Below are 22,232 nucleotides of genomic sequence, written 5' to 3' on the forward strand. Positions count from 1 at the left end.
ACACTCTCATTCTGTCCATTAATGAAATAAGACAATGATCCACCATATCCACTGCCATACCTGCAGATGTAAAGATGTAAAGTATTGCTGACAATGTATTCCAAACCTCTGGCTAATCCCACTCAGTGATTTCATGTATATGTTAAACAGCATGCAGGATAAAATCAAACTCTGAGGAACCCCACATTGAAGGCTCCAAAGTGCCGAAGAGCAGTCCCCGAGCATCACTCACTAGAAATGACCATCCAAGTAGGACTGGAACTACCGCAAAGCAGTGCCACCTGACTCGGACAACCACTCCAGAATGATACCATGGTCAATGGTATCAAAAGCCATTGAGAAGTCAAGGAGAATTAACAAAGACATATTTCTCCTGTCTCTCTCCTGACAGAATATAGGGCAACCAAAGCAGTTTCTCAGCAAAAACTAGGCCTAAACCCAAATGTATCCAGAAAATCAGTTTCCTCCAAGAGCACCTGGATCTGGTCTTCAACCATCTGCTCGAGAACCTTGCCCAAGAAGAGTTGATTGACCCTTAAGGTTTTCTCTTGGTGGTCACAAAGCCTCTGAGCTCACTTTCCTTTTGGTCATGAGGTGGTGAGGATGGTTACTTTGTTCTCCCTTGAAAGAGTGCATAGAACAGAAAGAGGAAGTTGGAAGAATGACACCCTTTCCTACTTTGTCTTTCAGCTCTATGTGCTTCAATGGTCAAATTAATTCTACTAGATTTGACTTTTACACAGATCCCTTGGAAAAGGGAAGTGTGTGTGCATGCATGTGCTTTCTTTCTGTCTGTCTCTAAGGAGGAAGAGCTGATCAGAGTTGAGGTGCAGGGAAGAGATAAGTGATGAAAGGAGTAGCAACGAAAGCACTCACTCAAAAATGCAGATGTGCCTAAGGGCCTAAATGTGTTGGCAACCTGTTATCTAAATCATGCAAAATGCCCAGTAGTAATGAACCCACGTAGCTTTCTTGTGAGAATCAGTTATATGGCTATTTAATAAAACTAAGTTAAGAAGGAACCAACTTATAGGGGCCACCTTGTATCTACAATACTTATAGCAAGAAGCCTCCTGTCTAAGACCCTTCTGGTGTGAGTGTGAATTTTTTCTTCACTCAGCAGCTCTAGGGAGATTAATAATAATAATAAAATAGTCCCAAGTAATGCCTGGCGTGCTCTGGTCCATGGGGTCACGAAGAATCGGACACGACTAAATGACTAAACAACAACAACAATGCAAATTCTCATTTCCACTTCTATGAGGGGATTCATTGTCACTGCCTGTGTGAACTATTAGCTGTCAACTTTAATAATTATTAATTTATACATGCTAGCCACTTCATTTGACATCTGTGAGGGAAGCAATTCCATACAACAGCAAAGCCTTTAACCTGTGACTACACAATGCAAATGTCTCCTTTAGGCAGATTTGGTTTCACATATATACATAGCAACATTTTGTTTCTAAAATTGTTAAAGGATTGAATTCTTTGGAGTCCTCATAATTTCTCATTCTGTGTCTGAATAATTAACTACAGGCAGGATCTCATATCACTTTTTTTGCTATCCAATAAAAGCTAACTAAATTCACACATTTTAGCTCAGTATATCAGCACAGTTTTCTTAAAATAACATTAAAAAAAAATGGAAGAAGTAACGGTCTAGACACATACGGTTAAACATTGTTAAACACTTAAGCCATTCTTTACAAAACTGATTTCCATGTTCTAGCAATGCACAAAACTGAAATGCACATAAAATACCCATGTGGAGTGTTAGGGGAAGGGTAGTACCTCCGGTGTGGGATTTATTGTGCTCCTTTGGTCCCCACCCTGCACTTAGCTCTCACCTGTAGCTCCTAGAAGTTGCCAGTAGGCAACAGCAGCCACATCCTAGAAACGGGTTCAACTGGCCGGCTAAACCAGGTAAAGGTAGCTGATGGGTCTCAGATCCTCAGTGAGTTAGGGGTGTCCCTGCATGTGAAGGTAGGCTCTGACAGAGACCAATATTTGGTCCAATGGTCAAGAATGTGGTGACTGCACATGCTGTAGAGCAGCCTTTCTCAACCTGTGAGTCCCCAGATGTTGTTGAACTACAACTCCCATCACCCCGAGCTAGCAAGGCCAGAGCTCAGGGATGATGGGAGTTGTAGTCCAACAACATCTGGGGACCTACAGGTTGAGAACCACTGCTGTAGAGGGAAGTGAGGGGCAAATGGGGCTCATCAAGGTGGCAAGGTAGCCCATCTAGAAGGAAAACTTTGATCCTAAACCTCCACTGCCTTGCAGCTAACCTCATTCATGAGAAAGGCTTTAGGAGTAAATCCCAAGGAAAAGTATGTACCTGCTGCCTTGCTGCACATCTTCAGGAGAAGAAAAGGCTAATGAGTAAACCCTACAAAAACCCAGACTGGAGTTTCTAAGAAAGTTGGATGGCACTTTTTACAGCTCCTTCTGGCAACTCCTGGAGTCAAGCTGGTGCCAAATGTATTGCTCTGCTTTCCTTTGGACCACACCAGCGAGGCCGAGAGAAGGGTCTGGGCATCCAAGGATGCTCCATTATCTCAAGCTAGGGTAGAATATGCTTACACCCCTCCGCTAAAGATGGAAATGAGAAAATACAAGGTCAACAACTCTAATCTCAATATGTTTTCAGGATGCAAGTCCCACAGACTGCACTGGAAGCAAGTTTTACTATGAAGATAGTGGATTGTCCTAAACATGCCTAAATTATTCTGAGTCAGAAATGATGTCCTATCCAAGAAAATAAACAAATTCTGCGAAAGAGAAAAACAAGCAAACAACATACTCATTTTTTTGAGCCTTAGGCAATAACAGCATCTGTTTCTTATGTCAATTTAGACTTGCAAAGCTTGGCTATATCTCTGTTCCATAGCAGATATGAGGCCTTGCCAATAGATGGGAGTTTGAAATTAAAGACTTTCAGCCCTTGCATGACCAGCTTTGTGAAGACCCCCCCTAGGTATAACTATACAGTATTCTGTGAAATCTGTCTCTCCTCAGATTTCAGTGTCAGAAGTTTCCCAAGCAGCAGATCTAGTAAACTTATAGCATTAACAGTGTAAAAATACAGTTGTCATACTTCAAGCAATACTGTTCTTCCACCATTTTTTCAGAAATGCAAAATAGTTTGTGTGAATAATAATCTATACTTAAAAACAAGGAAGTCTTTTCACAGAAGAGTAAAGTCACTGCAATGATTACATGGCAATATGGTTACAAATGTCTGGTCATTCACTCCAGGAAGCTGTACTTATTTCAGGAAAAAGCAAAGTATTTGAGTCTAGTCCAGACGTACTATAGAATCTTCGCCAAGTTCAATATGGTTCAATATGCCACCCAGCACTGTGCACCCTTTTGAACAGGAAGATTAAATACACGTTTAAGTTGCCCTCCTCTTCCCGATGTCCATTTTCCCAAAGCACATCTGGTTTCCATGTGCTGCAAAAATGCCTTTGACATTTCTTTAAAAACCCCAGGCCCTTCAAACAGCTGTGACAGACTAAAGGAGCACTGAATCTGACATTCTATCCTTCAGCTATCTGACGTGCAACCTTTAGATAACATTGCAAAGCGCAAACGTGGGTGTGGGGGAAATGAAACAATTAAGCGAAAACTCAGGGAGACAGGCAGAAGTGGTGAGAAAGCTAAAAGAACTGGATCACCTACCTGGTTATTTTAAGAGCACAAGACTGCCTAGCAGCCTAATGCCCATTCCAGTTCCCCCTGCTTTTCTTCTCAGGACTGCCTTCGGATGTCACATGGGGGAGAAACACTAAAATAATCTCTGAACTTTTTTGTCCATCCTATTTGTCCACCCTATTGGTTCAAACACCTTCTAAACTGTGAGGTACCACTGTGATGGCATGCCCCCTCACTCCCAAAGGCAATGCACTAATACAGTGGTACCTTGAGTTACAAACGCTTCAGGTTACAAACTCCGCTAACCTGGAAGAGTTACCTCGAGCTGAGAACTCTGCTCCAGGATGAGAACATAAATCGCGTGCTGGCGGCCCAGTGGCAGCAAGAGGCCCCATTAGCGAAAGCATGCCTTTAGTTAAGAACAGTTTCAGGTTAAGAATGGACCTCCGGAACAAATTAAGTTCGTAACTAGAGGTAACTAGAGAAGCAGCCTGTGATGAGATATATGCTGCCTAGTCCCTTCATGATTCAGCATAGCCAACCATACTTTCCCCTTCCTTCAATATTCAAAAACCAACATAGACTCAGTGGCGTCACTGTTTGGACCTTTGTTTCTGTAAATGCCACTTCTTCTGATTAGCTTCAGTCTTCTAATAAACTTACTGCTAGTGTACAGAAAACTCTATAAGATTCTGGACTAGGGTATTTTAGAAGTCACATGTGCCCCTGCATCACACCCTGGACTCTTAGATCTGTGAATGAAAATCTGTTGATGGTAGCACATGTCCCTGTGGTAAAGGATGCTGTGATTCGAACAAACCAGTTCTCTGGAATCCTCTTCCCTTAGAAGTGTAGAAAGTCCTAACATTGTTATGTTCCAACATTTGTTGAAAACTTTTCTTTCCAGCCAAGGTAGTCTATTTTATTTCTCTGATTTAATACAATGTTATGTTCTCTATTGTGTTTAATATCTATCTCTGTAAACCACTTGGGGATTCTCTGAATGCTGAGTGGTTTATAAATCCCAAAATAAGAAAAATAAAAAACAGTATTTTCTGTTAATACTTTTTCACTTTTAACTGCTATCTTTTGAAATCTCATATAATCAGGCTCACCAGCTTCAGTATACAGTAGTTCCTCGGGTTACAGACACTTCACTGTTCAGGGAAGTTTTTAACGTGTGATATTTTACTGTATTTTTGGTTTTTATGGAAGCTGCCCAGAGTGGCTGGGGAGGCCCAGCCAGATGGGCGGGGTATTATTATTATTATTATTATTATTATTATTATTATTATTATTCAGGTTACAGACTGCTAACCCAAAAATAGTACATCGGGTTAAGAACTTTGCTTCAGGATGAGAACAGAAATCACGCGGTGGCATCAGGAGGCCCCTGAGCTAAAGTGGTACCTCAGGTTAAGAATAGTTTCAGGTTAAGAACGGACCTCTAGAACGAATTTCCGGTAAGTTCTTAACCCGAGGTACCACTGTATCATCAAATAGTTTCTTTGGGATTGGATATACAACACTTTTTCATTTAGAGTTGCTTCCCTAAAATATATGCCCCCCCCACAAATAAAATGCACATTCTTGTGGGCATTTCTTGAACCAAAGCTGCTTTGCAAAATTTGAAAAGATATGTGATCTATCTGCATTCTGATCCACGTCCAGGACTGGTGAATTGGGTTGGTTCAGTTTGAAATACAGCCCAAACCAATTTCTCTTCCATCCCTAGTATGCTCATCTGATGGTGAAACCAACTTCAAGCATATACTGTTTGGGACATTAAAACAATTGTCTTTTGATATAGACATGTGCTGTTCCACAATCTCCATCCCTCCCATCTTGCTTGAGAGTGCCACTGTTTACACTCCCTCCTCAAATATATTTAAATAGTAGCTTGAACAGAATGAATCATTGAGCTCACGGGGCGGGGACATACACACACTGGACTGTTTGTTTACTTGAATGTTTAATTCATGGATGTTTGTGTTGCTTCATTCTTTAAAAATTGTGAAACAGTTTTGCAAAGATTCAGGTTGGTGACTTAGCAGATCTCTCTCATAATCATGTGTGTGTGTGTTAACTTTTGTGATTTAATGGTGGACTCTTGATCCAAAGTTATGGTAAGAAAGAGATACTCACTCAGATGCTTCTGAACACTAAGAAAGTAGAAAATAAACTCTGGTATTTGTTTATGCATACTACTCCTCTCCCAGAGTTTCCTTTACCAAGGCTCAATTTCAACGTTATTTACACCATACACAGACTTCTGGGAAGAGAAATGCATACCAGCATCTCTTATCTATTCCACTGTTTCCTAATATCATTCCTTACTTAGCATCATAAAACAGTTAATCTTCCTCACTGCCAAATAGCAGGTTGTTTTCTTCAAAGTCTCTGACTTTTGGGAACTGAATATTTTCTCACTATTTATTTGCATCCTGGTAACACAGAAAGGGTTTCCAACACATCCCATCCCACCCCATCTGGTTTTTGAATCTCATCCAACCAGTTTAATTACTGTTAATTGGCTCAAACGATTGGCATTAGCTTAACGAAGTAGGCACAAGTGGCTTTTCTCTCCTGTGGGATCAAACGACTGTAGTGTTGAACTAATATATCTTGCCACAACATATAAATACAGGGATAAGTTTACTGGATGGATTTCAGGCCCATTGATCTCTGTATCTTCTCTCTGATTGTGGAAAATGCCTCAGAGAAGGCCCAGCAGATCAACCAAAGATGGCACTCTCATGTTTTGCCCAGCAACCATGAGTGGTTTAATATGCTTTTCAAGGTACCTGAAGAAAGGGAGAGGCCAAAAACTGAAATGGTTTTCTTGGAAGAGCCAAGTATTTCAACATACAAAAGAGTAAAAAAAAAATTCATTGCTATGCATAGATTCTCTCATTCAAATGTTGCCTTGCAATCTGAAGAGAACATTTGGTGGCAAGGCAGCTCCCGGGTCCACTCAGCACATCTGCCATCATTATCATCAAGTATGACAAATGCTTCAGAGAAATTCTGCGGCACGTATAAGTGTGAAAATGGTAGCAAAAACAACTGGCTTGTGCAGCAAAAGGGGAGACAGCGGGGGTGCTGGCTGGAAACAATAATCAAGTCTCACCAACATGGTTCCTGCAGGCACCAGCATGCCCACCAGTTCCTCCTATGTCACTCACAAAATGTCTCAGTACATATCTCCTTAAGAATCTAACACATGAGTGACTGTTTGCTCTTCCTGTTCAGTTCCAGTTTGCACTGGCTCAGCCTCTCCTGTATTAATCAAAAACACTTCCTTAAACATGCCCACATGTAATTGGATACCAGGATTAGACATCCACCCTCCCATCCATTCTGAAGAGATGCAAAGAGCTTCTATTTGTGAGGGAGCACGATGATGGCTGATGTAGCTGTGTTTCCTCCCACTGATGGTGGTGGGTGATGAGATGCCCATGCCATTGTGAGACCCTGACTCTTTCCTTGCGCTTTCAGGTATGGCAGCCTTTTTATGACTTGCCACCCAGCTCCCAAAAGCAACCATTTTTGTGACTGGCTTCTACAGCACTTTCTCAAAATTTTAAATGTGTCTTCTGGCCTAAAAAGGCATCTCAGGTTGCACTGTGGGATGAGTTTGCTGCTGCCAGGGAAAGGATGCTGATGCCCTGGTGGGGTGCTACCTGACAAGGCTGGCTTATCAAACAAAAACATGGGGTGGGGCAGGATCACTTACATAAACCATAAGGGCTGGCTGGTTGGCCCTTGCAGAAGCCGGACTACTGACTCAGGCAGCATTTCACCTGAATGGCTTAGGTGTCCTGGTTGTGGGGGCCCTCCCTCTTTTTGCTAATAGAGTTCACCCAGGGACTCCCAGCACATAAAACACACACTGTTCCACAAGACCAGACCCTCCTGCAGCCCCAGTACTTCTGGCATCTTTTACTGGATTCCGAAACTGAAGGTGTGGAGACATGTATACCCCATGATGTGTCTGAAGCCTATCTGTTGCTGCGGTTAAGAGGTTAGGAACTGTTCTGTGACACTTACAGCGTGGGTTTGAGTTCTGGAAGCTGTGTCTGCTGTCCGCAGCATAATATGTGGATTGGGGGGTTGGGGTTGGTAAGGTATGCAAAAGATGAGCAGGAGCATTTGTCTCTATTATTCTGGTGGCCTTCCTATCAACTCCTCAGGTGGGTCACAAACACTTATCCCAAGAGCGACAACTGTATTTTCTGTAGACATCTTGCCATGGAAGCTACATGAGTTGCATAGGCTCTCCCCACTCCTGCTTTTCTTTCTTCACCCCCCCCCCCTTTAAGGAGATTTGAACCCCTGTCAACAAGAATACCAGGGCCTGGCTGAACAGTGTTCCTGTCGGCTGGGCCACTGGGTCTGATTGAGTAGCAGCTCTCTAGCATGGTTTTATGCAGAAGTATTACTGGGTGGGTGTGTCCCCATCACTGTGGCTAATCCACATCGCCAGCACTGTCCCAGATTGGTTGCCACTAGCAAGCTTTGTTTCCATGGATTCAGTGAGCAACTCTACAATCCTAGGATTATTTATTTTCTGATTGCCTGTTTTCCCCTTCTGCTCCTGTTCTGGCAACATGCACAGGACAAGGTGGACTTTCCACCAGCACAGTGCCAGCGTTATCGCTTCCCTCCCCAGCATAATTAGAGAATAGGTTTGCCCTGCCCTTTACTAACAGCATGTTCTCCTGCATGCCAAGTTTTTTCCTGTTAATCTGCCCAGAAATTGGAGCTTCCAAGTGACACACTTGGGGAAAGGAGAACGAGAAACCTGACCTTTATGGTAGTGCCAACATGGAAACGGAGTTCTTTCAAATGAAAAACTTTCTTAAGCATTAAACTTTAAAAGTCATTGTAAGCACCACATTCCTTAAATATGAGAAACCATTTTTTCCAAGCATGCAAAGTTATACCTTGTTGCCATCTCCTGTTTATGGTATGTTTAGTAATTCTCAGACCAGTCACTGATGGATTCCCATTTAATTTGTTACAGTTTCATAACCAAAAAGAGACTGAACTTTTGCATCAGTCCTACTAACAAAGCTTTTTTATTAGCAAATAAATGACAGATCAACTCTGCTTGCTTGAGAGCTAGGGTTGAATTGTTGCTGGCTGTGACTCCTCATTTAATACATGTTCTTCCATATATGCTGCAAGTCAAACATGCACCCTGGTACCAACTACCTAATGTCAGGATTTTTAATGGCCATTCTGCTCAGTTTATGCAAAGTAATACAGTGTGCCATAAAACCACCAATTCTTTTAGCTAATGTATCAAGGGGTCTTTAACCAATAGATGGATTAGTGCAAATGATGTTCAAACAATATGGGCTTTTTCCTAGGAGTACTTCACACAGACTAATTATTGCTTAATTACTTTTACCTGGGCCCAAACCAAGCTACTTAGAGTAGAATGAGATGCACATCAGTTATTTAAAATTATAACTATAAAATTATAAAGTAAACCAGAATAAATTAATATTTTGAAATTATACAAAATATAGGGAATTTTAAAAATGGCAATCATCAACAGCTTCTACAAAAGCTTAAAGCAGATGTGGAGAGCCTGTAGCCTCCAGCTTTTGTTGGACTAGAACTCCCATCATCCTTGACCAGGGGTCAGCAAACCTTTCCAGCAGGGGGTTGGTCCACTGTCCCTCAGACCTTGTAGCGAGGCGGACTATATTTTGAGGAAAAAATGAACTGATTCCTATGTCCCACAAATATCCCAGAGATGCATTTTTTTTAAAAAAGCACACATTCTACTCATGTAAAAACACCAGGCAGCCCCCACAAATAACCCAGAGATACATTTTAAATAAAAGGAGACATTCTACTCATATAAAAACATGCTGAATCCCGGACCGTCCGCAGGCCGGATTGAGAAGGCGATTGGGCTGGATCAGGCCCCCGGGCCTTAGTTTGCCTACCCATGTCCTTGACCATTGACCATGCTGGCTGAAACTGAGGGCAGTTGCAATCAATATAACTTCTCGTTTCACTGGTGCCAGTTTCTTGCTGAAAAGTTCCTTGGCTGTTATTTGCCCCCAGATGTGCTTTTCAATGCAAATTGATTTTTCAGGGGCAATTAGCAGCTGGCGGGGAGTATTTTTGTCAGGAAAACAGCATAAAGCTCCAATCCAGATCAACAGCACACTCTGGACTGGGCAGCCCTGGCTGTTTTTTATCCAAAACAAAAATGGTGAGTTTGTCTGCTTTTTAAAAGGCATATTTATCACACCGTGCAATCTGGCCCTTAACAAGCGCTGCTAATTGTGGAAAAAGTGATGAAATTCAGTTGTTACTATAGAATATTATATCATTCTGCTTTAGAAAATGTGTCCGGCATTATTGTGTGGCATTATTTAGTGGATTATAAACAAATTATATGTTTGTTACTGGAGGCCAACATTTTTTTTTGCCTTATCTACATAAACATTTCCATACTTTGCAGAAGATATATAAAGTTTCCGTTTGGCTAAAACCAATTATTGGAGGGCAGGTGGGTGGGAACTCAAGAATTTTCTATTGAGCGTTTTAAGTGGGGTGTCACGTGACAGCTGGATGCCAAACAGTTGCACAGACTCCTTCATTCTCAAACATGCATAAAATTCTAATAATATCTGCAGACAAGAGGAGCTAGGCAGAATGAAAAGTCAAAGAACAATTCATGTATTCATACCCCAGCTCTTTGTTGCTTTAATCTTTTTCTGCTGGAAGAAATGTGTTATATTCCTTAGAAACATGGTTCTCAAATCTCTTGCTCCCTTATTGTCTCAGTGTTTAATGGAAAAGGAGCCCCACTGAAATCAACTGAATAATTTATTTTCTAATATATACAAAGAACTGCAACCTTAGTCAGTGTATCACAAATGATGATATAACCCCACACCCTTAAGGTCCCAGAAGTCAAATGTGTGTTCAACACAGCTCAAATGGCTCTCTTCCGATCCACTCTATGTTTTCAAAGCCAAATGGAATCTTAGACACTGCAGCTTACAAATCATTTCTTTCATCGCAGCAGAGCTTTAGTGCAGGAACCTGATAGAAATATATAATTTTTAAAGAGATCATTTTCTACCGTGTAAAATAAGAATGAACCTTAAGAGTTCAAGTCCTTTGAAAGTTACCTGTCCTGATAAGATGAAACAGACTTTCCCTTAGAAAGGGAAATACGGCTGATTTGAACGATTTGCCATGGACGTCTCCAGGAAAAAGAACATTACTGTACTCCTGTCACGCTTGTGGACTTCCCCTAACTAGCTAGTTGGAGAACAGCATGATGAACTATATGGGTCATTGGTCAGCTCTCAATGATGAGCCACCATCATGTGGTACTTTTTAAAGCAACCTCCCTCTAATACTGGAGCGCACGTCAACTCTCAATTTTTGTTTTAAAGAAGCAAACAGAAGTATTTGTTAGTATTCATTTTATTTTTATCCCACCCATCCCCCAAGATGCTCAGTATACATGGATTTTCCCCATTTTATTCTCATGACAAACCTGTAAATTATGCTGAAAGTGTGTGTGCATATAGCGTAATGTCTGGGTGAACATCATGGTTCAGCAAGGATCTGAACTTAGATCTTCTGGGTCTAAGTACAACACATTAGACCACACTTGCTCACTATGACTATTGCCTTACAGACAAATTTCTGCCCCACCGCTGGCCTCCTATTAACCAATCATCACATTTGGACTGAATATCACCCAGATTTCTTTTAATATAGACTTGTCTGTCCTTTCAATAAAGACTAAATTGTGGCTGGCACATACTCTGAATCCTTGTCTGGGTAACCTACGAGCAAACAAGGGACCGTGGCCAAGAAAGGGAAAGGCTGGGAGTTAATTTCAGTTTACCAGATTAGTGCGGTTAAATCCACCGGCATATTCCTCTTGACCTGCTTTCACCTTGAATTGTGATATAGGTCATCATGCCTATTTAAAACCATTTGCATCCCTTGAGGGGATGGCCTAAAGACCTAATAAATGTACTGAAGCAGAGCCTGCCACAGAAAAAACAGTGAGTTCAGCTCATCTTTCAAGGCCAGCAAATAAATGCTCCTTCTGGGCATATGGGGGATGACAAAGAAAGGGCTGATGCTAATCTTGTTTGTAGTTGCGCACACTGGTACAGCTCCTTCTCCCAATGGAGGAGTCCTCCTTACTTACACTACCAATTACAGTCATATGCTGGCTATCAAACATGATGATGCTTAATGTCCCAGGTTCAATTCCTGGCTTTTCCAAGTTTAGCTGAGAAAGACATGTCTGAGACGCTGGATAGCTACTGCCATTCACTGTGTAGACAATAATGAACCAGGTGAACCAATAATTTGACAAGGCACTTCCTATATTCTTGTTCCAAATGGGGAAATGTTAGGCTCTCTAAAAGCGCATCTTTTTGCATACTGAGCTTCGCAGTTATTCTGAGAAATCAATCCTCATATCTGGTCAGACAGTAATGCAAATGACTAAACAAAACCTTCAATATGCTATATTATTGTTAAACTTGGACATTTCAGTTTTAGTTCAGTCAGCTAGATAGTAATCCCAAGAAATCACCTACAGCGAAAGCTGAGTGCACCAGAAGAAGGAACAATTCATGTATTTGAGTCAGCAATGTGGCTTCTTGGACATAGTTTTGTTTTCAGTCAATTCTCAAAAGTCAAATGGAAATCCAAAATACTAATCAAACGCACTTCCTACAATTGTATATGATCCATCCCTGATTTGGAAAGCTTTCATTCGTTCATTCAAAATACCTATGCTCTACTTTATTGCCCCTAGAGCAGCCATGACCAAACTTGGCCCTCCAGATGTTTTGGGACTACAACTCCTATCATCCCTAGCTAAAAGGACCAGTGGTCAGGGATGATAGGAATTGTAGTCCCAAAACATCTGGAGAGCCATGTTTGGCCATGCCTGCCATAGAGGCTCTCAAAGTGATTTACAAAAGATCTTTGCAATATAATAAAATCAATGTAGTATCAGAAACAGAAATATTGTTGGTGTCCATATGATGCCAGGATCGTGCCCACTACCCAATAGGCAAACCCATTGAGCTCTTCTGAGGCAAGGGAGTGGGGCCAAGCAGCTGAAACTTGCTCAGCCCATGATGGAGGCAAATATTATCTCAAGTGCCAAATCAGTCTGAACTTCTGACAGATAAACTATAAGCTGCTAACTGAGGATATTAGTTAGGGAATAGTATTTTAAAGCAACACTGCTATAGTCATAGTTACAAGGCAAACCGCTAGATCAGAGGACTTATTCAGTAGAAATACTTTTTATTGTAACTAAAGAATGCCCTAAAACCCCTGAAAACCCATCACTTTGAACATTTAAATAGTTTTTTTTAATGAACCTTTTATGAGGCTATCGTGATTTTTATTCTTTTGGGATTGGCAAAAGACTCCCATCGCCAATGAATCAGATCATGCTTTGCAAAAATAAAAAAAAATAAAAATTACACAGTCCTCCATAATAGCAACACAATCCATTTGTTACAATCCATGGGGAGCAAGGCAGTTTCTTGTATCCATAACAACCTGCATTTATGCACAGGGATTCCCTAGTGAATTGAATGATCAAAAATTATTCATGAAAAGTATGTGTGATTTTTGCCCCTGGTAATGCATAGAAATTGCCAAGCAGGGCTTCCGTCTCCCCCTCTTCCACCCACATCACACAGAGTGTTGCCTTCTTCAATCATAGCAGCCCCCTCCTCCTAGCTAAATAGAGATATTTATTCCTTGCATTCAAGTAACAGGAAAGCCAGATCTGAAACTGTAGGCATGGCGTTGTTTGACAGCCACTGCTTCAAAAGCCAGCCTCTCACTTGGAAGAGAGCAACAAGCCAAAATGCAATCCTAGGGAGTAATAACCAGCTTAACCTCACTTAATAACTACTGCAATCACTGCTTACCAGAGGTCACACTTTATCTTCCTGGTTCAGATTGGACTGCTGATCTTAAAACACTCTGAACTACTAGCTTGCTCCTTGCTCTACTGAGCACAGAAATATATTATCTTTAGAGACTCAGCCTCAGGTATGGAGAGACATTTCAGGAAACCAAATAGTATAACTGGGCTACTATGACTGAGATATTAATAGGGACTCTGAGTTCCATGCACATTTTCAAGTAGATCTCATTATGCTCTTTCACAAGCTTTAATCAAGCTTAATGCTTTCATTTTCATGGAGATTAGGGCTATGGAGTTTCATTTACTAAGAGAAAGTAAACAATAGACTCCCTGAGGTATAGAAGCACAGACTGGCAGAAAAAAGAGAGGACCCAACTCATCACTTCAGCCCCTTCAGCATTAGGGTACTTTTCATGACTTTCATGTCCACCAACATTAAGGTTCTCATAGCCAATGTTTTAGGACATTAGAAAAACCATTAAAGCAGGAAGAGGGTGAATATGTGGGGTCTTTGGCAAATCATTGCCCTAAGTGTTGCTCTTGGTCTACGTAAGGGTATGAACTGTGATGCACTGTGCGGTGAACACAACTGAGCATACAATTAAGCAGACCTCAATATGGGGATCCTTTCCCAGGCATACGGCCAAGTTTCCTTCAAATCAATGTCAGCCATATAACTACTAACTGCTTGATACATTTTACATGAGATATTCAACTCAGTTCAAGAATAGAAGACTGACAGGTGTCCTTGCTAAAAGTTCATATTTAAATTCACATTTTAAGTCCCCAGATGCCCTGGGTGTAACCAGCTATTTCTCATCTCTAGCAGAGATAGTGCAATAGTTTAAAACTTAATTTAATCTTTTCTAGGTCAGGAATTGTTATTGATGCCAGCCAAGCTAGTGTTTTGTATTCTTAAAATTGAATTATGTGGAATCTGCATGGTAAATCAAAGTTGACCTTCTACTTTTAGTAGAAAGCACTGGATAGACAAACATTTGAAAGAAATGCAACATGAATGTGGCATTCTCTTTGCACAGGCGTCCTCTTTTCAGAGATCAAATTAACAAGACCATACACAATGACTTTAGCTACAATTAAACCCATGCCTTCAAAATGATTGCTCTTAGTCTTTGTCATCATACACACTGCTTAATATTTACTGTATTTACAATGAACAATTTGTAAATCTATAACATAAGAATAGACATCTTGCAGTACTTGATATAGTGGGAATAAATTCTTTTCATCAGCAAGAATAAAATTACTCTTTTCTCAAGGAGACCTGAAGCTGAGAAAAATTCAGGTTCTGACAGAGTTTTCAAACAGCAACTAGTCAAACTTACCTTGCTATGGGGAGTGAAACAGTAAACTCTGCTATCATGCAGCTTCTGTTAAGTTTCACTGATTTCAATAGGAGGCTCACAAAAAGGTAGCCAAAGTACATGGCAGCAGTGCTTGGTGGACTGGGCATTTAACTATCCTGTCCTCCTGACCTGGTCAATATTACTTGCTCCTCAATCGGATCTGGGGGTGGGTTAAATGTTTCCAGGAAGGGGTTACCCTTTGTTGAGGCCAAGGCAGCCTCTTCCCAGGGAAGTCCCAGGGAAGCACCAATGTTTCAGTGCCACGTAAAGACCTATTTGTTTTCCGGGCCATTTGGAAAACAGTGATGATATACTGTACTATATTGTTACATTTGTTTTAATATGTATTTGTTTTTTTTAATGGATGTTAATTGCTATAGGACTTTTTATACTGGGAAGCAACATGCAGATTTAATAAACTGCATTAACTAAACTAATTGCCACTGACTTTGGTGACTCCATCAAGTACCTTTCCTGAGAAGAGCCCACCTTCCATCACGTCACCTGTCTGAGGAAAGAACTGCATCACAGAAGCAACTCTAACCTCATGGTCCTGACACTGCTATCTGCCATGCCCCAGACATTGTCACCAGTTCTGCACCCAGATCTGATTGAGAGCAGTTACACTCCCACACAGGCAGAGCTATATAACTGTAGGACTACATGCCTGTGTTATAACAGCTATAACTAGATGAACTAGTGCCCAAGCTTATAGAATCTTAAGAGTTGGAAGCGATCCGAGGGCCGAGTCCAACCCACTGCAATGCAAGAATTTCAGCTAAAGCATCCATGACAGATGGCTTGTGTTTTTTTCCCCTCTCCTCCCCACCTATCCCCTTTTCATTTTGTGTCATGTCTTTTTGGATTCTAAGCCTGAGAACAGGGACAGTCTTACTACTGTTTTTCATATGCCATCCTGGAAGCATGTTTGACTGAAGAGTGGGTTATAAATGCTTCAAATAAATATTCCAAGCTCACAACTACAAGTGGTATCTAAAGCTTGTAAAGGTCAAGATCTAGTTCTAATTAATCAGAATATGCACAACATATGAAAGAACAGCTGCTCTTTAGGAGGACAGATCTGTATTAAATAAGCACAATATCCTCTCTCTTCAAATGGTAACACGTTTAAGACACAATATTCTTTTCAAATTCTTGAATACACTTTTATCCTTATTTTGCCTGATCTACAGTTACTTTGAATTTTGGACAACTCTGCTATTCAGGCAAAAAACAACCCCTTCAGTGAAGATATAAATTCAGACAGACAATGGCTGTGTACACTTTACCGGCTTAAAATGAAGCAAGGTTGTTTTTTCTCACTGCATTTCAAGTCAAATTTGCTTGTTGCTGTACATATCAGCATGGGTTCATGTGCACTGAAGTCACCCATACCAATGGGTAGAGACTGGGTGGTGGTGTCTTCACCTGATGGTACTGTCTGGTTGGTATCCCTGCCCTGCCTCTACCCCAGAAATCCAGATGGAAAGGAAGTCTTCACAAATGGACACACCTGGGATTCCATGCAACTTGAATAAGGAAACCGTGCTCACATTGGATTGAAGGAAACCACATAAAAACACGGTATTGTACAAGAAACTACAGTATAACTCTGGATCTTAGGTAATATGTGTACATGAATTCAAAAACAAGCAGTGGAGATGCACTGTAGCCAGAGTAAACAGTAATGTGTACACAGCCAATAACTTCCTTTTCTAAACACAGATTCATGATGACACTGTCTCAATAAACAGGTCTGTGATGCTGAGAAAAGACTGGAGGGGAAAGAATTAAGGCAACAATATTTCCAAGTGTTCTTCCTTCTGTCTGCAACTTGCCCACACTGGTTTGGGTGGGAAAGAAAACATGAAGGAAAGAATCAGGTAATGCTGCCTAATTCGTAATTGAACCTTAATTAGTTGAGGCATATGTGACTTAATGCTTCTCTCCATGCACAAAAATTTCCTGCACGTAAAAAACTGAGCTGTCAGGAAGGCTCTAGTTGCACTTTCTCCCAGAAATACTAGTTTTCCATATGCAGGAATGTTCAGCTAGGTAACCCCTGTGGTAATGCATAGATAACAGCCATTAGAGAATGAATGAGGGTTTACCACACAAAGTTTGAAAGACTGAAGGCCTTTCCATCCCTGCTCCAATTAACAAACACAGTTCCTTGGGGGGGGGGGGGCTTCAGGTTCACATGGCTTGAAAAATACAGAATAAACATGATTCCATGCCAGGTGCCTTGATAAGCTTTATTTATCTTGGTGAAAACTGCAATGTGCACCATTGCCACTAAAATCCATCATGGATTACGTCTAACAATGATATTTAGCCAAAACAATTAGGAATGAAAGATTCTTGCTCAGACTCAAAAGTACAACAAAGAACGGACATCAACACCATGTCTCACTCTTGAGTATTAAAAGGTACCTGGCTGTCCAACATCAGAAACTGAAAGTTGGCAGCTGGACTAGATGGATCTTGGTCTCATTCTTTAAAGCCATGTGTACCCTGCTCTTTAGCCAGAAGGGTTCCCAGAACAGCTTACAAAGATCAGAAGTAAGACATGTCCAATGTATAGCAATGTAAAGCATGCTAGGCCATACCTAATTATCTTATATCTTCTAAGCCTGAAGGCAAAGTAGTGTACTACTTTTAATGTACTAACATTCACTGCTCTTCAATCCTAGGAAACCGGTCCATTGTTGGGGGAGCAGTGAGGGGAACAGAGTCCTGAGTCCTTTGTTCTGGACCCTCATTCTCCAGTCCCTTCTCCTGTTTAAAAAATAGATCATTTTTTAAAACTTTGGGTGGGTTTCACCTAACCAGCCATGTCAGAAGAAGCCCCATGCAAGGAATTCCACATATGCAATGGGGCTTTCCCCTCTCTCTTCACCCAGCGTGTCCCCTGAAATTAGCTATAGGGATGTTGGGAGAACCCCCAGAACAGTGTGCTGGGGAGGAAAGGAATATCCTTTCATCTGGCAATCTGGAATGTTTGTGCAGATGGAATGATGGGAACAGCATGACACTGAATCCCACACTTTCTTTACAGGGTGACTGAGAACATTACAAAACACAGTGCGGTTGAGATGCCAGTCACAATGTGCTCAGAGGCACCTGTGGTGTGGTGTGGTGTGGTGTGGTGGAGGGCCCAATCCACATACAGTGTACAGAGCCCAGAATATCCTGTTGGCAGCCCGTAGCTCAGAGTAAGACTTGATAGCCAGAGTGCCCTGTCTTTTTCTGTGGTTAAGTAACATGCCTGCCAGGAAACCTCCATGTGCTTCATTACCCCTATGACTGGGCCCACATGTTCACACCTGGCTCCTTGGCTCTTGAATACCAGAAAGACTCCTGCAGACCATGCAAAGAGGCCAAGGAAAGGCACTGAAAGAAACCTTCCTCCCAATGTCAACAGATACAAGTGCTCTAATGGAGCATTGCTGGATGGATCCAAGCCTTAGCTTAGAAGCTTCAGTTATGTCCTGGCACTAGGACCTAGAACACGATCCTTGAGTTGCTGTGCTTGGAGCTATAGCTAACAGGGTCAGGCAGTAAGACACAAGCACTGAATGGTTTGAAGAATAATTACCACCCAAGCTCTTTTGTGCTATTTTATAGAATGTGCTCACAGCACCTCTGATCCCAGTGGTCCAATCAGCACTTCTTATTAACACCTTCTGAAAATCCCATTTCCTTTCCTTCTGCACTTGCAGAAGTTACACATGAATGGTTCATTAATGAAATGGGCAAGGGAAACTGCCGTGTACTTCACCTACTCCCCCACACCATATCAAACTCCTTTCACTTAAGGTATGATTAATAGTTCACATTGCCTTTGCTCCAATCGGATACATGAAACTAAAGTATAATTGGAGACCGCTTTCAAAACAATGGCATTGTGACATGCAATTATTATTTGGAGAATGCATTGGATGGCAGTGAATCTCAATGCAAAGTGAAGTTTGTTACTTGCACAGGTAAAAAAAAAATCAGACCAAAATGCAGCAACTTTCAAATTGTTTTGTCCAGTTAGTGTCTCAGTTTGGGGCAGCATGCCTCAATCCTTTTAGGAAGATTTAATATTTATTTCTAAAACTTTCTATACACTGAGCAACTCAGTTCTATGAACTGCTTTTACTTGTTGGTTTATTGGTGTAGAGAGACAGTCAAGGTGACTTACAGCCTGCATCAAACACAAAATATAAAACAATAAAATATAATTAAAATAGAGAATAGAGATAGCAGGTAGAAAAAAGTAACCCTAGCTGTTTAACAAGAACCTACAAGTATAGGGGCTGATTTAGAGCTTTCCCACTTCAGCAATCAGCTGACAGGACAAGTTACTCCAGGAATGTTTCCTCCATGTCAAACTCAGAATGTTCTGCCAATGTCTTCAGTTTCCCTTTTGCAAGCTCGTTATGATATAGCAGAGCATTTAGGTATGTTGTTTCCCATCTACATTCTGAAGGGTTGGGGTAGCCCATCCCATTTCACCATCTGAGGCAAAATGGAAATTGCCACTTCCTGGCCCAGCCCACCACCACCCACTTCCACTGCTAAGCTCCAGCACTTGCCAAACTTGGCAGAAGCTGGAGCACTCCTCCAGGTGTTGGCACTCGCTTGGCTTCTCTGCCTGGGGGCGGGGGAGATGAGCAGCAATGTCACACCACAGAACGCCTCCCTCTTGGTGGCAGAAGCAAGTAGGGTGGGCAGGCACTTCACCCTGTGTCATGGGAGGGCCGGCTCTGCTGAAGTGGTAACAAACCTAGGAGGGCTGGGTATACTGAGTTTCTGAACTAACCCTTACCAACCCTAAGAATTGAGAAACCTAAAATTCGTTCTCCTAGCTGTAGGAGCAGTCAACACCCATTACAATGCACTGGCACTAGTAGCTCTTGATTGGCACAGTCATGACATACATTATGAAAGAAAGAACGGCATGCAAGAACCCATTTTCAGGAGGCATCAAATTAAGATATTCAACATTTGACTAGTTTTTCTGGAGGAAATGGGACCCGTTGTATTCAATGCACAGCTGTTGCTAGAACAGTTCTAGCTAGGCTTGCCAGATGTCCTAGGGCTCAGATCCTGAGACACAGGGAGCAAAGCCTGGGAGCTAAGGGGTGGCACCTGTCAGAACAGATGGCAAAACCCAGAGGCAATTGCTGATTAAGAGATTTCATGTCCCCCCTTTGGCTGATCTCTATCTAGCGCGAAATGAATTGCCCTATTCCCTATGTGTTTTCAAGATAGATTCGTTATGCCTCTCAGTCACTCGCTCCCCAAAGAGAAAAGTCCCATGTTTCTCATGTGTGTATGTTTTATTGCGATGCATCATCATCACCTTTCTTTGTTTCTTTTTCTTTCTTTCTTTCTTTCTTTCTTTCTTTCTTTCTTTCTTTCTTTCTTTCTCTCTCTCTTTCTTTGCCACCCATCTCACTGGGTTGCCCCAGCCACTCTGGGTGGCTGCCAACAAATTAAAACACAGTAAGACATCAAAACTAAAAACTTCCATATACAGAGCTGCCTTTTTTTCACCCCCCCCCTCCATTTATACCCAACCAACAGACTGACAATAAGGAAACAAACAAAAATGTTTTTGCCTGGGGTCTAAAAGACAGAAGGATGGGCTCCAAGAGTGTAAAACAAAAACACAGAAAGGCCCTTTCTCTTGCTGCTACTTACTTCTCCTCTGGTAAGGATGACATTGGGAAAGACTTCAGCAAATGACCTAAAGGCATGGGCAGATTGCTATGGGAAAGGCACTTCTTAAGGCAGAATAAAAGATAGTAGCTAGATTCTACCTGCTGGGATAGATACAACTATTTTAAAATGTACTGCAGAACTGCATGTTCATCAGTAGCATCTATTTATTAAGTAGGGAGAAGTTAATAATACACCTGCCCTAGGAAGAGTAAAAAAAAACACCCATGTGCTAACCAGCTTACCTTCCATTATACTCCTGTTTTCTTACATATAGATCATCATATCAAGTAACCAACATACAGCGGTCTGAGGTAAACCCAAGTTAGACTTCCTGTATAGTTTTCAATCACACAGAATCTGATCCATATAGTTTGGAAGAAAGACTTGGCACAAAGCTTCCTACTCATTTCCATGACCCCTTGCCTCAAAACTGCTTTGATCCTATCCAGTGATGTGGGTTTTCTGAGAAGTTTTGAATCCGAGAAAATTATGAAGACGTTTCTGCTGCCTTAAATTTATTGGGCTTCTGCTGGACTAAAATTGATTGGGGTCTGCTTTAACGGACTTACCTTAAAAAGAAAAAGGGGGGGAAAGTATGATGTATATGTCTCAAGTTTTATTTTATGTTTTGGCAATAACATATAATTGAAGTATTGCATGGGGAAATCCATAAAATGCACTTACTTGTGTGATTTAAATATAGTCAATAAGTGCATAGCTTCTTTTAGAAAGTATTTTATTAGAATACTTAAATATGACATGATAAGCTTACATTTCTTTACATTTTTTTTTTAATATGAAGGCAACGAAAATGTTAAGGCACTTATTTGAGCCCACCCAAAGAACTACCCTTATTTACACAGGCAAGCATGCTCTCCTAAGAACAGTCACCTGAATAAGTTAATTACAACTTTGAAGCTGCGTACTTTTGACTGCTATTGTACCCATTCATTACATTACTTATTCATTTTATGAAACCACACATTTTTAGAAATGGGAAATTTCCTGCCTCTCATTACTGATCACCTCTATTGTTGTTACAAAGCAGAAGGATGCCAACGTGTTCGATTTTTTTGAAGAAACCTGCCATCATTCAGAAATATTTATCCACTCAAAACATTTATAGCCTGCCTTTCCTTTTAAAAGCTCAGAGAAGCTTATAATACAGTAAAAAAAGGCCAAAGTTACAAGAATAGAAGAGCAACAGAATACAAAAAGGCAAGCAGACTACAAGATGCTAGGGACTCCCATCAGCTCTGAGTGTTTTTTAATTAGTTGGTGGGGGTGGGGAGAGCCCAGGCTGCATATCTTTTTTATAGGAAGGGTAACATATTCAGAGTTCAGGAAAATCTTCCTTTTTAAAGCAAAATATTCAGGCATAGAGGAGGAAAGTGGACATTCCCCTGCCACCATACCTCATCTTGCATTGTATTCTAAAAATGTAGCTGGGGGGGGGGGTCTATAAGTGTTCTAGCTCTGAGGTTTGCATCTGTGTTCCCTTAAATCAGTATTTTAACCACTGTACC

The 22,232-nt window shown here is 41.3% G+C and overlaps 1 protein-coding gene across 21 annotated transcripts in view; it reads right to left on the reverse strand.

The window, feature by feature from the left end:
* NFASC (neurofascin) overlaps positions 1 to 22,232 on the reverse strand; it is a 176,875-nt gene that overhangs the window by 123,639 nt on the left and 31,004 nt on the right. The gene's annotated exons all lie outside the window — the stretch shown is intronic.

The sequence above is a fragment of the Podarcis melisellensis genome, assembly GCF_964234715.1.
Source record: "Podarcis melisellensis genome assembly, chromosome: 6".
Taxonomy (NCBI): Eukaryota; Metazoa; Chordata; class Lepidosauria; order Squamata; family Lacertidae; genus Podarcis; species Podarcis melisellensis.